This window comes from Protopterus annectens, chromosome 1.part2 (assembly GCF_019279795.1).
Source record: "Protopterus annectens isolate FY-2018-M chromosome 1.part2, PAN1.0, whole genome shotgun sequence".
Lineage (NCBI taxonomy): Eukaryota > Metazoa > Chordata > Ceratodontiformes > Protopteridae > Protopterus > Protopterus annectens.
This window is the reverse complement of record NC_056727.1, coordinates 1109653418-1109673421: the sequence shown is the minus strand read 5'-3', so window position 1 is coordinate 1109673421 and position 20004 is coordinate 1109653418. Positions and strand designations below refer to the sequence as shown.

Below are 20004 nucleotides of genomic sequence, written 5' to 3'. Positions count from 1 at the left end.
AGAACACGTGGAGACCAATTTTGGATTTATCTATCCTCAACACTTATCTGGACATTCCCAAGTTCAAGATGTTGACGCTACAACAGCTTTTACCTCTGCTGGGCAAAGATCACTGGATGGTAACTTTAGATCTCAAGGAGGCTTACCTTCATGTACCTATCAGACTACGTTGCAGGAAGTATCTCTGGAAATTCCCATTATCAGTTCTCTGCATTGCCCTTTGGCTTATCTACAGTGTTGTTCTGGCTCCAGTGATAGCTTACTTCAGGCTAAAAGGAATTCAAATCTATCCTTACTTGGATGACTGCCTGATTCTGGCTCAAGAAAAGGAAGACCTTTTACAGCATTTGGAATATGTGATAGCAGTGCTAAGATGCCTAGGGTATTCTGTGAGCGAAATAAAGTCCAGTCTAGTACCCTCTCAAGACATGTGCTTTCTGGGTGTGAGACTGAATACAGCAGCCCAGATGGCCTTTTAACCCCGGACAAACAAAAGAATCTTTCCATTTACTTCCATCACCTATCTCTTCAGTCCGGGCTGACTGCAAGGACAGTCCTTCAAGCCTTAGGGTTCATGGCATCTTGTATTCTGGTGCTTCCATATGAGGAAGCTGCAATGGTATCTCAAAATGTATGGACACAGCACTGCCAGGATTTGGACACTGTCATTCAAATAATACCTTGCATTCAAAAGGAATTTTGTGGTGGGCTCAGGAATGTCACCTAAACAAGGGACTCTCTGTGACCAGTCAGATTCTAACGACAGATGCCTCAGACATAGCTTGGGGAGCTCATCTGAATGGAAAGTGGATACAAGACAAGTGGCCTGCCAGACTACAGCATCTACATATCAACATGAAGGAGATGTTAGCAGTCCAGTTTGCATTAATGGCTTTCAAGGAGTTACTTCTTCCAGGGCAGGTGTTGATTCTAACAGACAACACAACTGTCATGTGGTACATCAACAAACAAGGGAACACATTCTTACCCTCTATGCAGGCAAGCAATGATTTTATGGGAGACTGCGCTCAGCTTGCAACTAACTCTTCAGGCAAGGTTTCTGCCGGGAGCACAGAACTCCTTAGCAGATGTGTTAAGCAGGCAAATCATGGATCCCCACAGTGGAAACTGGATCTTCATGTATTTCGAAATTGACAGTGTCATGGGGAACTCCAGACATAGATCTGTTAAACCACCAGCTGCCAAAGTTTTGCGAAAAGGTTTCATCACACAGCTTGGAAAGTGGATGCTCTTTCTTTCAGTTGGAAAAATCTTCATGTGTATGCCTTTCCACCTCTGCCTCTTCTCCCAAAGGTACTCCTGAAGGTCAGACAAGACAAGCGGATGATTTTAATAGCTCCAGATTGGCCTCGGCAACATTGGTACCCATTACTGAGGAGTCTGGTAAAGAAGCCTCCATGGCCTTTACCTTTGATTCCACACCTATTGTCTCAGAGGGACGGTCATCTACTCAATGTCAAGCTTCACTCTCTTCATCTAACAGCCTGGCATATTCTGTTTTGAAACACAGCAGGTCTCAACTTCCTCAACAAGTTTTGAATGTGATTATGGAAGCCAGAAGACCTAGTACAAGGAAAGTGCAGAAAAATGGAAGAGATTTTTATTTTGGAGTGCAGCAAAGAATTTGGAGATTTCTGAGCCTAATTTGAGTGTGGCTCTTCAATATCTTACTGAGTTACTAGACAAAGGTTTGTATTAAGATTCATGCTGCAGCAATTTCAGCTCACTATGATTGTGACCCACCATTGTTTTCGCATCCTTTGTTCAAGCAATTTCTTAGAGGGGCAAAGAATATAAGACCCCCACGTAGGGCTCCTACTCCTGCTTGGGATCTCAATTTTGTGTTGGAGAAACTTACTCTACAACCTTGAAATACTTGTCATGGAAGACTGCTTTTTGTTGGCCATTACTTCTGCAAGAAGGGTTTCTGAATGTAGAGCCTTTTTGATTTTCCATAAGGATAGGGTATCATTTAATCCTTCTTTTATGCCAAAGGTGATTTCTAGTGTGGCTTTAAACCAAACTATTCATTTGCCTACTTTTTATGCAGATCCTCAAAATAAGGGGGAAAAGATTTTGCACACTTTAGATGTACACAGGCAGTTGCGTTATTATTTGAGCAGGACTAAGGATTTTAGACAGTCTCAGCAGTTGTTTATTTCTTTTGCTTTGAGTTCTCAGGGCAAGCCTGTGTCAAAACAAACTATTTCTAAGTGGATTGGGTTTTGCATTGCATTTTGTTATTCCCATCATGGCAAGGAGATTCCAGCTGGGATTAGGCCTCATTCCACTAGGTAAGGATATTTTGGAGGCAGCTACTTGGGCATACTTTCTCTAAGCATTACCACCTTCCTCTCTACTCTAAATCTAGGGCTGGTTTTGCCACAGCTATTTTGCAAGGCATGTTGACAGCTCCTGCTTCCTTATGATTTGCCAGCCTCCCTTACCTCTGCTTTGGGATTCTACAATGTGGAATGAAGAACATAGTACAGTTTTAAATGTAGATGTTGATTGTGTGGTTGAGGTTATACTCTTGTAATTTTGTATATATTGTACATATTTTTGGTGTAGGAGTGTTTGGTGGTTTTGGCCTTGTCTTTTAGGGTCTTCTGACATCTGGGGTATGGTTAGGACTGCAGCAATGTGGATCCTCGAACATCTACATTTATGGTAGGTACAAAACTGTACTTTCTTTATTCTGGAAGACAGCCTTCCTAGCAGCTATTACTTCGGCTAGGAGGGTTTCTGGGCTTCAGGCCTTGTCTGCCTTGCCCCCTTACTTGATCTTCCATAAGGACAGGGTTTCCCTCCGCACAAACCCTTTTTTCTTACCAAACGTGGCTTCTGAATCAAACATTAATCAAACAGTTAACCTGCCTGTTTTCTTCCCAAATTTTCAGAACAAGGGTGAATATAAACTGCATTTGCTAGATGTTCCTAGACAACTTTGTTTTTATTTACACAGAACAAAGCCCTTCCGTAACTCTGACCAGTTATTTGTGTTCTTTTCTAAGCCCTTTTTGGGTAAGGCCATCTCCAAAGTTTCCTTAGCTAGATGGATTACACTATGTATTTTACAAATTTACAAAGACAAAGGTTTGTCTCCACCTGGTCCTGTTAAAGCTCATTCTGCCAGATCTATGGCGACGTCTGCTGCTTTCTGGTCTAGGGTGCCAGTGGATGACATTTGTGCAGCAGCAACTTGGGCAAAGTCATATACCTTCATTTCTCATTATAAATTGGATTTAATCTCCAGAGGGAGAGCATCCTTCGGCTCTGCGGTGCTCAGGAATATCCTTCCATGAGGGCCTCCCAGGGGTTTGAGTAGCTGGGGACTCTGTCCCACAGGTTGAGATAGAATGAAGTTAACTACTTCAGGGAAAGAAGTTATGTACTCACCATAACATTCCATTTGAGTAGTTATACTTAATTTTTCTACAACTTTCCCACCCTCCTCCCCCCGAACCTTCTCATGTTATGCTCATGTATGGTTTCTTCTAGTTTGAGTTGCTGATTAGTTTGGATTGCACCCAACTCGATCTGAGGGAAGGCAAGAGATGGTGGTGTGTTATGGGTAAGGGGGAGGAGCTTGGAGCTCTGAGCAGATGCTTGTAATGTTGCCGGCTCGGATCCGATATGGATCAGAATACCCACAGGTTGCAGAAAAATTAAGTATAACTACTCAGAACGTTATGGTGAGTACATAACTTTTTTATACACCAGTGGGGTACTCCTCATGTGGATCTTTTTGCCTCACCTCTTAACAGACAACTTCCTCTTTTGTGCCAGAATCCCAGGTCCTCTAGTGTGGAAGGTGGGACACACCCTTATTTTCTTGGAAGAGGATGTTTCTTTTTGCATCCCCTCCCTTTCCTCTCATTCTGAAAGTCCTGTTCAAAATTCAGCAGGATGCTCCCAAAATCTTGTTGGTGACTCCCATTTGGCCACCGCAACAGCACTAGTTCCCTCTGTAGCATCTAGCTACATGCAGTCATCACAAGTTACCTCACAGGGTGGATCTACTGTGACAAGACAAGTGGTCTGTCATCCTTCTCCACCCGTCTACGCTTCAGCTGACACTGTAGGTGATAGGATTTTGATTCCTGATAGACACCTTTTTTGAGGACATGCTGCAAGTCCTTCAGGAAGCCTATTACTAGGAAATCCTACTTATCAAATAGAAGTGGTTTTCTGTTTGGTGTCTCTCTAGTACTATGGACCCATTTACTGTCTATGTTCCTTTGGTTGTCTCTCATTTGTGTGAGTTGCTCAGTGCTGGTTTGGCCAATTCTTCTAAGGCCCACTTATCATCCATCTCTTCTTGTATGGCTTTTTCTCCTACTTTAGCTTCTAGATTTGAAGTGAAAACAGTTTCTTAAAGGCATCATTAAAATTAGGCCTCCGAGAAAGCCTGTTCCTCCTCCCTGGGATTCTTAATTTTGTTTTGGAGAAGTTGACTCAGGCTTCTTTTGAGCTTGCTGCTTTAGCTTCCTTACAACATTGTTCCTGGAAGACTGTTCTTTTGTTAGCTCTTACTTCTGGCAGATGGGTGTCTGAATTACAGGCCCTTATGGCTTGTCTTCCTTTTTTGATCTTTCATGAGGAAAGTGCGTCCTTGTGCACTAATCCTTCTTTTATGCTTAATGCGGTTAATGAGCTATTACTTAATCGGTCTATTAATCTGCCTACTTTTTTCCCCTCTCTGCAAACTGACAGTGAGAGGGTGCTGCATACTTTGGACGTGCATAAGCAGCTCAAGGTTTATTTGGACAAGACTAAGGCTATTAGAAAATTTGATCATTTATGTTTCTTTTCATCCTAGATCTTTGGGACTTGCTGATCCAAGCAAACTTTCTTCTTGGATTTCTAAGGCTATTTCTTTTTGTTACACTTTTCATAGCAAGAGCTTTCCCCTCTTCAGTCAAGGTTCATTCTACTGGAACTGTGGCTTCTTCTGGTGCTTTTTTCAAAGGGCTTAGAGACTAATTCTATTCTTGAAGCATCTACCTGGACTTGTGTGCATACCTTTTACAAGGCACGACAAGTTGGATGATATCTCTAGAGCCAGGGCTGGTTTTGCTAGTATCGTTCTTGGCTTTTTAGGGGACTCTTCTGCTCCTTCCCCCTCCCTAGTTTACTCTTGAGCTTTGTCAGTCTCCCATGTGTTAAGAATACTGCAGCACTGAATGTAAGGACAGAGTACAGTTGTATAAAATCTTACCATAACAGTAGATGTTCTTGTCATCACTGCTGCAGTATTTGCTCCCTCCCTCCTTCCCCCTAGTCCTTTGCCTTCCTGCATGTACAGATTACCTCTTGGGCTTCTTGGACCAATGTTCCTACTGGGGCAATCAATTCTGACTGATAGGCCTGATTGTCACCTGTATGCTCTATGCTACGCAAGGTGCATTTGGGTGATGTTCATCGTACCTTTAAAGCAACAGGAGTCTTTGGTAGACTGTCCAGACGTCCGGCTTCCATAGCAGGGAATCACCATAGGTTAAGAATACTGCAGCAGTAAAGGCAAGGGCATCTACTGTTATGGTAAGATCTTACACAACTGTACTTTATTTTGAATAGAAATTCTCCTGACTCTTGCTACGCTTTTGAACTTTGGGTTTGTCCTGCTGCTACCCTAGCCATCTGACCCAAGTTGCCGCTAAGTGGTGATCACTTGACACGTGAACACCTCTCTTGACCCAAGGGCCTAAATGTATGGATTCAGGTCAAATGACAAGGCTGTTAAGTCAGTAATTGAACTCTTACAAGGTGCTGTGGTACCAAGTACACTTATTGAGCAGCCTTATAGTCAGATGTGTCGTTTTGTCCAACTGGGTAAGGATAAGGCAGACCTTTTCTTCTACTTACAGCTGTTTGGCTATCACCATCATTGCATGTGATCATGAGGTTTTCTAATGGAAATACAGAATTAGAAGGTCGTATCAAACATTAATCTTGTGTTCTATAAAAAGGCTGAATATTCTGCATTATTGCTGATAGTGTGCTCCTGGGCTCCGTTTGTGCGTGCAATTTTTTTTCTTTTTTGTGAACAAGCAGAATGATGAAGTGTATCTGTTCTGGGGACATGAGTATTACATATTTGTGCACAGATGTTACCTTCTTTGTCTCAAGTGATTGATCTCTAGGTAGCTTAGGGCAGTTTACGCCTGAATGTGAAACGGTGTGTGTGTGGGGGGGGTGTGAAGAAAATCAGCATTTCTAAATCAAAAGTCCTGATTGTCACTTTTGCAGGAGTGTATTGCTGTCTGCTGATAAGAGGGGCACAACTACCCCATGCTGAAGACTGTGTTTTGCCCATGATTGAGGACAGAGAGGATCAGAACATTGACCAACAAGCAAGCAAGTGTAGTAGTAGCAGCACTGCTGCTTTTGTATCAGATTGTGAAATGAGAGCTGAATCATAGAATAAGCTCTTAGTATATTGTTTAGTCTTCCCCATCTTTACCTGCTTAAGGTCAAGTCCTTTGGAAATGACCAGAACTGGGTCACAGAAAAATAGCAGAAATGAGGTTCATTTTGCAGGGTTGTTGGAACACTTTGTGATAGAGTGAGCGGAGTTTGGTGGATTTTAGAAGAATTAATTAGAGCAAAGTGCTTCTGGGTTGAGAAGTCCATTGAAGTGTTTTGGGCTGCTAGTGAGTGCGCCTCCTTGGTGTGTTCAACAGGAGGTATGCCAGGCATGGCCCACTAGAAGAAGGCCAAGGGGAAGACTCAAGATTTGCATTGCTCATCTTAACTGCAAGCACCTATTTATCCTTGAGAATGTGTGAGGTACTGTTACTAGGGTTTGGGCAGGCTGTTTTCCCTTGCTCAGTTTGCTACTGTAGTGACATTCATCAGGGCAGCTACTGTGCTTGTGATCTGTAAAATGTTTCCGTTTCCAAATATGAATACTCCATTGGGGTTTTATTATAGGTTCATATGTTGGTACTGGGCTATCTGCCCAAAGGCATATATTAGCCCAGCCACGTTGTGCAGTATTCACCGCCCCTTTAGTAGTTCCCTAGACCCTTGTACTAGCAGCTAGTACCCTTGGCCCCTATCTAGTAGTGCTGTTGGTGTGATCCCCAGTGTGAACTTTCTGTTACCCATCCACTCATCAAGGTTCCTCTTGAAGAGTGATAGTGAGGGGCTCTGTCTTATGTAGATCGGGACCCTGTTCCATAGTAAGGGAAGTCTCTGCGAAGGGAATCTATCCCTCCAGCATGTTCTATTCATTGTTGTGTTGAGGTTTATATCCCTAGTGCATGTAGCTCGAGTAGATTTGGTTTTGCTAAGATGGAGCATGTTCAACAGTTCTGGGTTGGACATGGCTCTCTATGTTAGAGATCACCACTGAGAAAGCGGTATGCAACAGAGAACAGTCTTAGCTTTTTCAATCGTGCTGCATAGGGCAACTGTTTGAGGCCAGTAATCCTCTTGGTTAGGTACCTTTGTGGTCTCTCCAGCTGCTGGAGATGTCTAGCCAGATACATTCCAATTGGTGCATTGTACTCAATAATGGGTCTGATGAGGGAAGAGTAGAGGGGCACCATTACATCCTTAGATCTTGATGCGAACCCTTCCATGATCAGATGGGTCACATAGAAGGATTTTCTAACCACTTTGGCAACATGGTTATCAAAGGAAAGTTGACTATCTACTTGGGTCCCTAGATCCCTTATTTCTTCAGATTTCAGGGGATTACCTCCTATGTTGTAGTTTGCATGTACTCTGTTTTTTCCAAAGGGGATTACTACGTATTTTTTTGCATTTAGCTTGAGACCATGGCATTGACACCATGCATCAGTCTCATTTAGGCCCTTCTGGAGGATCTCCATGTTGGCCGGAGACTCTATTATAGCACCCAGTTTGCAGTTGTCCACAAACTTAGTCAGCCACAACCCTTCCATGCTTGCCTATACTTCTGAGAGGTATATGCCAAACAGGAGGGGCCCCAGGACAGAGCCCTGAGGCACACCACTTGTTACTGGTCTGGATTCTGACATAGATATCCCGCTACTCTTACTTTATGGGATCTGTCTGAGAGCCAGTTTGCGATCCATCTTGTGATGTAAGGGTTTATGCCCAGGCTGGTGAACTTATCAATAATACCTGAATGGGGAATGGTGTCAAATGCTTTAGCAAGGGCAAGGTAAGCCATGTGTACCTCCTTTCCCTTATCTATAGCCTGAGTAACTGTCTCAAAGAAATCCCACCAGGTTCAGGAGGCATGATCTGCCCTTGACTAAGCCGAACTGTGTGGGGTCCAGTGACTGGAGGTTCTCAATCTCTCCATTTATGAGTTCCGTAATGATTCGCTCCATAGCCTTACAGATCAGACTGGTCAGGCTTATTGGTCGGTAGTTCCCATGGTCAGTTGTGGCCCCACCCTTGTGTAGTGGGACCACCATTGCCATGCACCATTCTATGGGCACATATTCTGTGGAGAGGCTAAGACTGAACAGGGTATTAAGATGCGGGGTTAATTCCTTTTGGAGCTTGCGTATGACACAGCCTGAGACACCATCTGGTCCCATGGAGGCAGTGTTTTTAGCTTTAGATAGAGCCTTGTTAACCAACGTATCAGTAATAATTGGACTTACACAATCCCCTAGAATGGTAATAGGCCCTGTAGGTGGTGGGGGGGGGGGGAGAATTTGCACTGAACCTGTCAGCCAAGATGTTGGCAGTGTCAGAAGGGTCATTGTATTTTGTTCAATTTTGTACTAGCTCAGAACAGACCTGAGTGTTGCCATTTAGGTTTTTGACGTAGCCATAGAAGGCCTTATGGTTATCCTTGGCATCCTTGGCAACTTTCTTTTCAAAATTAGCTTTAGTTGACTTGATGAGGGCCCTCAATTTCTTACTAATGCTGATCAGGGATGATTTTTCTACTTGAGATTTGGCCTTTTTTTGTATTAGTCTCCTCCTTTTATTGTAAAGTTTGTTTATGGCTGGGGTCCACCAGACTGGTTTCTTCTTGCTTGAGGAAGGTGTCTTGGTTTTATTTGGGATAGCACAGTCCATGCAATCCTGAAGATGCATGTAGAGTGCCTTGGTGTAGGATTCCGCATCCTGGATATCATTATCCTTCTGCAAGGGAATAGTGAAGCTTTCCACTTCGGATACAAGTAGTTTGAAGTTTGCTTTGGAAAGGTGTTTGACTATGGTTTCTTTGATTGGGGGAGGTGGAGGAGTGAGGATGTCCAGGGTTATCAGTTTGTGGTCTGATCTGACCAAGGAGGGGGTGGTAACGGGTGTGGTACAATGGGTGCCCATATTTGTGATGATTAAATCCAATATGTTGTCCCCTCTAGTGGGGGAACATACTAGTGTTCAAGGGCATTTGAATTTATAAATTCTATGAATCGCTGAGCATAGGAGTTGGAACATTGGTAGTTCGCCCAGTCTATACCAGGGTAGTTGAAGTCACCCAGGATTATGATGTTACATTCCTTTTGCTGTTTTACTTCACAAGTATAGATGTTGTTTTATGTACTATGAGTAACAGAAGACCCCAAGACTTCAGTAATAGAAAATCTGTACATTTGTGAGAGGCACTTCTGAAAACCTCTAGCCCTGTTATTTTTTTATACCATTCTGTGTGGGCTTTCTTTTGCTCTGCTGTTTACATAATGCACCTTCTCACAAAAGTGAAACATCAGTTTAACAAGTGGAATGATATCTGCTTCTTGCATGGATCTTCTGGCACTTAAAGTAGAATATTGAAGTCATGCACTGTTATCAGACTGCTTCCTATAGTCATGGGTTTGATTTCTTCAGTCTCACTTTGCCTACTATGCAACTCTGAACATGACAGTAACCAGACAGTGCTCCCTGAAAAAGGGACACTTCTATCCAATGTGCTTTTTCAGTTAACAAATAGTTTCCAAAGTACAAGCCCTGAATATGTTGAATCCGAGAAGTATTACTCTGTAATGTCGTAATGTCGTAAATTAAACTAGTAGATCACAAATCTTAAGTTGAAGAGTTGTTGCGGCTTTGCTTTTTGTATGTTTCAGTTTCTGTGTGTACATAGTTGGGAGTGTGCTTGAGCACGTGTTCACACTAACTGCCAGAAGCTTACCATGAATTTATGTCATTGTTGCTTTACGGGAACAAGCAGTGTGTCAGGATTTTTCCAGCTGGTTGAAACGTCTAGGAATTTTTTTAAACCGTCAGCAGACTATTACACTCATGTCCATCCGTTGTAAATGACTGTTCATACAAATTGTTTACATTGAAAGTCCACTGTTTTCTCCTCAGTATATTGTTGACCATTTTATACATTCTGCAGTACAACATTACCTTACCTTATACATTCATATTTCCTGTCTGGTTTTACAAAAAAATTTTGTGGACTTAAGGATAGACATGTGTCATGTTCATTCTCCATCACATCAGTTTCCCTTATTAATTTAATACCTCTCTTCTTCTCCTTGCAGGCAATTGTCAGTAGGCTTCTTAGAAAAGTTTCAGTGCAGGCATCCTTATTTTTACTACCTATTATATAAAGTCTATGTTAAACTCTCACTCTGTACCTAAACTTTCTCTGTGTGCTATCCACAACTGTTAATGCTGTTGCACTGATTCAGTTGTATTCACCAGTCTGTAGTAATGTACGCTTTACCAGTTATGTTTAAAGTACATATCTAAAATGTATATAATTTTGTCTTACAACTATATCGTATTCTATCATGTATTTATGTACCTGGTATGCATTTGTCATTATCTTGTGGCACAGGTTGTGATTTGAAAGGGGTCCTTAGACCAGCTCACCTACCCAGTAAATAAACCAACAAAAATTCAAAATGTAGCAGACAGTTGCAAAGTCATATGTCTGGGAGACATGAGAGATGGTAGCAGGTTGCTACAGGGGCCCATTATTGTGGCCTTACCCATTCATTTTGTATATATTTCAGATATCAGCATTCCATCTGATATGTTTTACTGATTTGCAAATTGGGTAAATATGTAACTTGCAGGAAGGAGGAGTTGAAATTCAAGTGCCGTTTAAGCAGTTGGTGTACTTTTGACAGGGGTAAACAACTTTGAAAAATAAAGCAGATGTGTTTTGTCCCTTCATGTTCACCAAACTGTTACATAAAATAGGAAGCTGTGAAATGAAACAGTGGTCATTTAACGATTTAGTAATAAAGGTGATAAACTGGTGCTTTATTAACCATATAGATTACATAGTAAAAGAATGCAGTAAGCTTACTGGATGTGTCAGAAAATGTATTCAATCTTGGAATATAAGTGATAAGAACAACATGTACAAGTTTGAGGAGACCTCAAACAAGAGTATGGGAGTAGCTTATTGTTTCTCTCTACTAAGGTAAATATGACTAGATTGGAGAGAATACAGAGGTTTGCAAAAATAACTTGGCATGAAAATGTTGCCATATGAAAAAGGCTCTCCATACTATGAACATTCACAGTGGCTTACAGGCAGAGGAGTGGAAATCCGATTAAGATATAACAGACCATACAGGATCTTTTGTTACCAGAGTTCTTGGGCTTAAAATAATAAAGCATTTAAGCATGTCCGGCTTTTAAGATAATTAAAGAAAAAAATAGAGTAACAATCTGATTTTCAGAGAAAGTGATAGCACACTGAATAATGCACATCAGACTATAGCACAACTGAACCTTGACAAGTTTTAAGACTGGTATAAATTACTTGTGACAATGTTATAAGGTATGATGAGCTAAAAGGGCATTAAGCCTGAGCCTGACCTGTACTGTGACCAATCTAAGTGTTTGGGTTTTCATTGCCTGCAGCAATGTGATTAGTATGCAAGTAGGCACTGTAGTTGTATATCAGTGTATCCGTATGCCTTTGAACAGGTAACACCATTAGGTTTGCTTTTTGGCCAGTACCTCGATTTTCTTATCTACAGTTTTGTTCCCGTTTTAGGAAGTTGATAATCATCTTGCAGGCATTCAAGAATTCTTTCTCCAAGTTGAAATTGTCTGTGTAACAATAATTTAATATATTCAGTATATTTTCTGTCAGGGTTGTCAGTGCAACCCAGAGCTGTGGTGGAGGCTTTGAGCTCCTGATGGACCCTTTCTCAGTCTCCTAAACACATATTCAGGTGGCATAACCTGTTGGGAAGAGTCAAAACAAGTGTTTCCATTCCCAGTTTTCTCTCCTCTTCAAGACTTTTTTTTTAAAGAGGAAAAGAAACTTGATTGCAATCCTATACTGAGCTAAGATTTTTGTTTTGTATGAGTACTGTACATTTTGTGTGTGCAAAACGCATCATTTTAGCAACCCTAACATATTTCTTGAAAGTACCAAGTCCTCAATACATTTTTAGTAACATAAACATGTCCTGTACTTTCCAAAAGTCCCAAAAACAGTTGCTAGCAGAAGGTAACAGCCTGAAAGATGACATTTTGGTGCTGCTGTTCACTGCATAAATAACTCTATAACCTGATCCATAATGCACTGCACTGCTTATCTTATACTGACTATTCATAATCCATTACAAGACAGTCCATGTTTTTTGGGATTAGGTAATTTTCTTCACTGAATTTTTATTGTCTGCTAATCTGAAATTGTACTAAATTTGGGGTCAGACTAAAAAGTCATTATAGAACTAGACATTCGAGTCAGAACTGAACAGAATGGACTGTTGGGATCCCTTGGGCAGGAGGCTTTCTGTTTTTTTACACAGGCTCATGTACGATGCATCACACACACACACATATATATATATATATATATATATATATATATATATATATATATATGTATATATGTATGTATGTATACATACACATATAATATATATATTTTTTAATAGAATTTTTTTAGAAGCTTTCCAAGTACATTTTTGTGAATTTTGTGTCTTTGCCCAAGTTAACTACTGATTTCAGTAATTTTCGTGTCTCCTCTGTGTCCCACCAACACACTAAGTTTATCACAGAGGTTATAGTAGGTTGACAAGCTCCATCACATAGCCCTGACTTTGATTCCCTCGGTCTTCAATTATAAACTAACCAAGCAAGTTACTTATGTAATGCTCCCGAAGAGAGGCACTTGTACCTACTGGGCTTGCTCACTTAAGTAATTCAAATGGATTGCCAGTTTTCTTCTAGTTACTTTCTGCAGGTTGTGTTAATGCAGCAGTGGTAGAGAACCTAGGATAAGTTTAGACTTGGTAAAGAGGCAAAGAATCGTACTTCCTGTTAGGCTGTTTTCGCCCTGTCTGAGCCACTTGGAATCTGAGTATGCACCAACATAAGCACTTTACAACCCTGCTTCTTATATATGTGTACAGGACATCTGCTGTACTCCTTATCTAGTGTACTGGCCATTGGTCCTGTCTGAGTGCCAGTTTTCATATTCCCCCTCAGTTTCACTTGGCTAAGAGTCACCCCTCTGATGCATAATCGTTTTCCCTTCTCTTCTCTACCTTCCAGTCAATAGTCAGCGGTGGTCGTGCTGCGGTAGCATTGTTGCCTCACAGAAAGACGTTGTCCCGTTCGATTCTCAGCTAGAGCGTCTTCTGTGTGGAGACGTGCATAAATGGGCGTACCTTCGTTGAAGGTTGTGTCAGGGCCGGCAACTCGGCACGTAAAAATCAACTGCCAATCATTAGCGGACCGGAGTTCCTCTGTGGCAACCCCTAACCGGGAATAGCCGAAAGACGCAACAGCAACCTTCCAGTCAATGATTGTTCTGGAGTCCCTCTGTTATAAGGGGATGTATTTTAATTTGACATCAGATGTTTCCCTCAAAATAGAAGAGACTGAACTTTAACAAGTTGATAACCTGACCCTTCCCACTACATCTACCTAGGATCACTTACACATCTTGTTTCTTTTTTTTGCCACATTGCAGACTAACTTCAGTATGCAACCCAGACTTCAAGAGCAGTCAGACAACCCAAACTAGATGTCAGGTTCCATCCCATACCAGGGATGTCAGCTGGAAAGTCTGCCATAAAAGGAACGATAACCTATATGGTCCTCAGTTCATTAACTTTGTCAGTTGCTTCTTGAAATACCCTGTTTGGCATTTACTTCTTGATAATTTGAATTTTCACGGTTAGTTATTTCTGTTTAGAATATGATTTTTTTCCCAGATGGCTGAAGATGTCCCAGAAAAAGAACTCAAGTATGGCTGTGGGAGACTGAGTCTTGCTTAGGAGCATCATTTACAGCTTGTTTTGTCTTTATCTAAGAATCTTGTGGTACATCAGTAGTTGCCTTCTGGGATGTTTCTGTGGTGGTGGTGGGTACAAGCTGGCAACCAGATCCAAATACTCTTCTTAATGATAGAATAACATTTGGCAGGTATGGTAAAAATTCTCACTTGGATTGAACAACCAGCATCCATTGCCAGACAAATGAATTAACTACTGAAAGTATGCATATCTTGTTTAAGCAGTAACAACTCCAATGCATCTGTTGAAACAGTCTTCACAGGGTTAAATTTAACTGCATACAAGTTACTGCACTTTAAAGTGCTTTCCTAATTCATTGGTCTCTTTACTTTGGTCCCTTTTCCAAAAGGGTGTCAGTCTTATTTACTGTTCTGAGAAGAAATTTAGAAAGGGCTTTTACATTTGAACTCTTCATCAGCCTGCACTTTTGGTTTCAGTTCCGTTTGTATTTTATACCTTCAGTGTTTTAATTTTCTTGTGTGATCAACATAAGTATGCCATGCTTCCATGTAAATGTAATGTGAAGTAAAGGATTTTGGTAAAAACTTTGCTGTTTAATTTGGGATCAACACAGATTCTTATTTGCAGGTTTGGATGGTCTTACTCCATTAGATATAGTTTTTTCCATGCTGCTTCATATGCTTCCGGTGGAGTAAATCAAACACCCATAAGTGCTGCTAAGTATGTTGCTGATTTCAATTAGTGCAGCATTCTTGTTCACTCACAGCCTGCTGTGCCAAGGGAGAAGCATAAAAAGGATAGGGAACTCTCTTGGGGCTGCTATGCTTGCGTGTTGGAAAGAAGAGATAAATATATTTCAGTTGTCTTGAACTAGCAGTGCAGTCAACAGCTCCAGGTCATCATGTTGTGACCCATGGAGAGTAGCCTACTAAGGAACAACTTTGCAAGCCCAGTGTGTTTAATTTCACAAAATATACTTCCATTGCTCTTGCGTATGCTTCGTACTGACTTGGGAGAGAAGATGGGACATCTGTAGATGAGTGACCTGCTGTTAATGAGGGTGAAGCATGTTGAGCTGCTTTGTTTGAGGACTTAGATTGCAGGTTTTAATCTTTGTTTCAGTTCCCTGCAGTGCCCCTAAATTGCTCCTGAAAAGAGGCTAGTGCTTGGTAGTTTACGGCTTTAAAAATTTAATTTAAAAAGGTTACCGAGAATGGTGCAGCCAAACAATAGCTGGTCCTGCAGAAGTATTTGTTTTGTATGTGCCAAAGAAGAGTAAGGAGACATAAGACATGAGAAAAGGTTTTAGTCCAGAAATGTAGCAAGAAAAAAGTGCCAGTGCAGGAAGGCACAACTTTGACTATTTAGTAATGTAAGGAACTTTTTTTTCTCTTCACAGAGATTGTGAGAGCATATGACACCGCTTACTTCGAGATTGTTCCAGGATCCAGGAATGACTGGGTATATTTTTATTATTTGTCAGACAGCAGCCCTTCTGTGACTCAACTGGCCCCTTCCTTCTCTGTGGGTGAGACCATCATCCCAGCAGTCTTCACATTTTTTTCTTTGTTTAGCTGTTATTGCCCTTTCAGCTGTTGGCATGCATCTGGAATTGCCAGCCATTTGGCACATTCAAGCATGCATGCTTCCATGCATGAGCCAGTTTTAGCTTAAGTAATACATATTGCTTGTTATAGACTTGAATTTGCAGAGGTGTAAGTGTTATCTGTGACTGAACTGCTGCACTGCCATGAACTGAAGAGTAGGGAGGATTAGATTGCTTTGGTGGGGGAGGGGAGTACGCATATACAAGTTTCACATAACCACTTCTTACACTAGAAAAATGTTACTTAGATCCAACACAGAAGTATCGCACACTATTAAATATATACTGTTTATCACAAAGAAACTACTCACTTCAGGAGACATGCACCCAAACCCAGTACCATTTAACACTCTACTATTAACCAAACAAACCTCTGACCTATTGATACTTAATATCAGCACTAGGAGTATATCTAGCAAACTTCCTGACCTACATGCATTTATAGCCCACTTACTCCCCAGACATACTAACCATTACTGAGACCTGGCTAAGATCAAACACCCAAAATGAGGAAATCCTTCCACCAGGTATAGTATATTAAGACAGGATATAGTAAGCAAGAAGGGAGGTGGAATTACTATCCTCTTTAAAAGTGCATTCAACATAAAACCTGTACAAACCCCTTTACCTAAATTTCAAAATGCCGAAATCGTAGGCTCAGTCCTATATATAAACAACACCAACAAAATCGGTATACTGTGCTGTTACATTCCCCCAGGAAGTAACTCCCCCACCATTGAAGAAATCCTACACTGGACTACAGATAATCTTCCACAGGAAACCATCCTACTAGGTGAACTAAATACTGACTGATTAGTATGTAATTCTAACAACCCCACTAACAACATCAATCTTTGTTTTTTCCCAACTCATCCAAGAACCCACTAGAAGTAGATAAAAAAAAAAAAATTAAAAACATCTACTAGAGTGAACGCTAATCAATTGCCCCAAACAAAACTACCAGACAGGATGCCTACCAGACACTCTAAGTGACCATCTCCCCACAGTCTTCCTTCGTAAACGCACCAACTTAGCTAAGCCCATAGCTTTTAGACAAGTCAGAGATGACCGCAAACTAAATATACAGTACCTTAACTCCATTCTAAAAAAGTGTAACTGGGAACCACTTAAAACCCTAAGTTTAAACCAGGCCATCAACTACTTTACTTTAATAGTACTTTCATTAATGTCCTAAATTTAGTCACACCCATTAGGAAAGTTAGAGTTAAGACAAACTACACAACCTGGCTAAGTAGGGACGCAAGAGCCCTACTCAAGTGTAGAGACAAGGCTTGGAAAATGTGGAAAAGAAAACTACCAACAACTCAGAAATCAGGCCAAGACACAAACCAAATTGGATAAACAGAATTATTTTCTTGCTGCCCAACATAATCACTCAAAAGACCCTCAGAAGTTTTGGCATACTTATCAACTCATTGTTAAAACCAGGTAAAACCACCACTCCAACTCCCACCTCCACCAACAATAGTAAAGACATAGCCTCCCAATTTAATCAACACTTTACATAATCTACCCTGACTTTATCCTCCCAACTATCCAAAAACAAACTTTCAGATATCTCAACAAAATACCCTGATAAAAACCCTTTCCTTTACTCTCTCATCTGTTCCTACCGCTACTATTGAAAAACTCCTCCTAAAACTGAAGCCTTACCACCCTTGCTGCAGACAATCTTCCTGCTAACTTCCTCAAAGTAGCTTCTGAATCCATTTTTTACCCTGTATCCATCCTTATCAATCGCTCCATACAGGAAGCCTACATCCCTCAACTATGGAAAGTTTCACATATTATTCCACCTCACAAAGGTGGTAAATCCTATTATTTTTCTAATTATCATCCAATTGCGATTCTATCCCCTCTATCTAAACTACTCAAAAAATGTGTATACTCTCAAGTAATGAATTTTCTAAACTCACACAATCTTTTCTCCTCGACACAACATTGCTTTCGGCAACACCATAGCACAACTGCTCTTCTCTCTTTTACTAACCTGGTAAACCAACGCAACAGCAACAACTTTGTATCTGCTATATTTTTAGACCTCTCGAAAGCATTTGACATGGTCTCACCCTCCCTACTTCTAGACACCCTTGCCTCTCTAGCCTTTGCCCCTACAACTATTCCCTGGTTTAAAAGTTATCGGTCCGATAGGCAGCAGTCTGTCCATTGCCAAGGTTTACTATCTAAAACCAGTAAATTCACCAGCAGGACTTGTAGACCACAAATTTATTCATAAGTTAAGCGCTTTCATCAAATAACATTGATTTCATCAGAACAATTAGAAAGGCAGTCATATGATTTAAATACATCACAGTTGCACAGGATAGGCTGAATTCACACCAATCAATGAAACCAGTTTTGAGTAAATTATTACCATGAAATATGCAATTAAAACTGAATAAAACAGTGCTAATTGTAAACACTTTTTAAAAAAATCGAACCCTTTCTGCTTTTTCTTTTAAAGCAGGTAGAATAGATATAAAATCATTTCTTCCAGGACACAGGTTTGCTGCTAAACGGAGTTGCCACATCAATTCCCTTTTCCAAGTGCCACCCCTAGGGTTTATATCGATCACGTCCAGGATACCAAACTTAAACACAGAAAAATTAGCACATGATTTACTATGCCTAAGTAGAGCATTAGTTTCTTTGGAATTCTTTATCATATGAATGCTCATATATCCTGAACTTGAGAGCCGTCTCAGTTTTCCCAACATAAAACCCCGGGCAGAAATTACACTTAGCCAAATACACTATTTTACTAGTATGACAATTACCTTTTTTTAAAAAAAACAGTGTCCTGATTAAAGTTGTCATGTTTTAAACTAACAACTGACAATATAAATTTACACTGTGTACAACAACCACAAGCTTTGGTGAATTCATTTGATTTCAAACCACTGTACATATTACCCTCTAAGGTGAACTTTAAATTGTGACCTTCTTTAGTACAAAAAAATAGGTTTTTCACCCACTGCTTGCAAAATACTATGGTCACCCCTGAAAATATTCCAGTTCTTATGAAGAATGTTCCTTATTTCATTATAATGAGAACTATGTTGTACAACACAGGCCTGCATAAAGTTGTTATTAAAACATTCTACTTTTTCAGTATTTTTTGTTGTTTCAGAAGGTCATGGTTTCGACACCAGTGATTGGTATCAGTGAGGCCTTTCTGTAGGATATCTGCATCACTTGGGGAGTTAATAGCTCCCAGCTTGTAGTTGTCTGCAAACTTGGTCAGCCAGAGTCCCTTTGTTTTGGTCTGGACTGCTGAGAAGTAGATGCCGAACAGGAGACTTCCCAGGACCGATCCCTATCGAACTCTAGTCGTGACTGTTGTTGCTCTAGCCAATTGTGAGCAGTCCATTCATTCAGTTGCAAGTAGCCAGACAAGCTGACTTTGGAAATGGCATTTTTGATGTTTACACAATAGTTGAGTCAAAGAAATGCCAAAATATTTAAAGGCATTGCTGTTACAGTAGAGTATCCTTCATACCTTGATATGATCTATCCATCCCTGACTGTAGGTAATGTTTTGTATATCCGAAGTAATAGCCTTGTTTTTGACGGTGTGCACTTCACGATCTAGAGCAGCCAATGACTGACAGACTTAGCAGAGGTGAGTGGTCAGTTTGGGAGAAATAATGTTGGGGTCTTTAAGCTGCACAGAGTAACAGACCCTCAATTTAGTAGGCTTGCTGGTAGATGAGTTTTGATTAAATGTTTTTCATATTTAAAGTATGTTCACAGTTTTGCTGCATGTTAATTAAATGTTTAACTTATTTTGATGTTGAATGCATAAAGCTTTTTTAAAGCATAATTTCTGGCAGATGTGCTAAAATTACTAATATATTCTTTCTCTGAATTAAAATACATTTGGTAGCCCTGATTTGTCAAGATAGGACTTAACATTGACAGCACATTCTTTTCAAATATTTCACTAACAAATTGTGGTTCACAGTGTCTCCATGAGAGAATGTGATTTTGTATGTACATGCGTATGGGGGTGGTAGCAGTCATTACCGGGCTTAAAATATATGAAAAAGTTATTCCAACTCTTGTCTAGTGGCCTTGTTTAGTCTGGTTAACATTGTGACAACGTCCAAAGTTTAATCTGAGTACTCTTCTGGTTGATAACTGCTATATGAAGTTATGAGGTCCATTTCAGGTTAAATAATTTTTCCTTTGACAGCATTTGCTGCATTAGTT

The 20004-nt window shown here is 40.6% G+C and overlaps 1 protein-coding gene across 3 annotated transcripts in view; it reads left to right on the top strand.

The window, feature by feature from the left end:
• Positions 1-20004, top strand: part of LOC122792248 (phosphatase and actin regulator 4-like) — a 2537344-nt gene that overhangs the window by 495641 nt on the left and 2021699 nt on the right. The gene's annotated exons all lie outside the window — the stretch shown is intronic.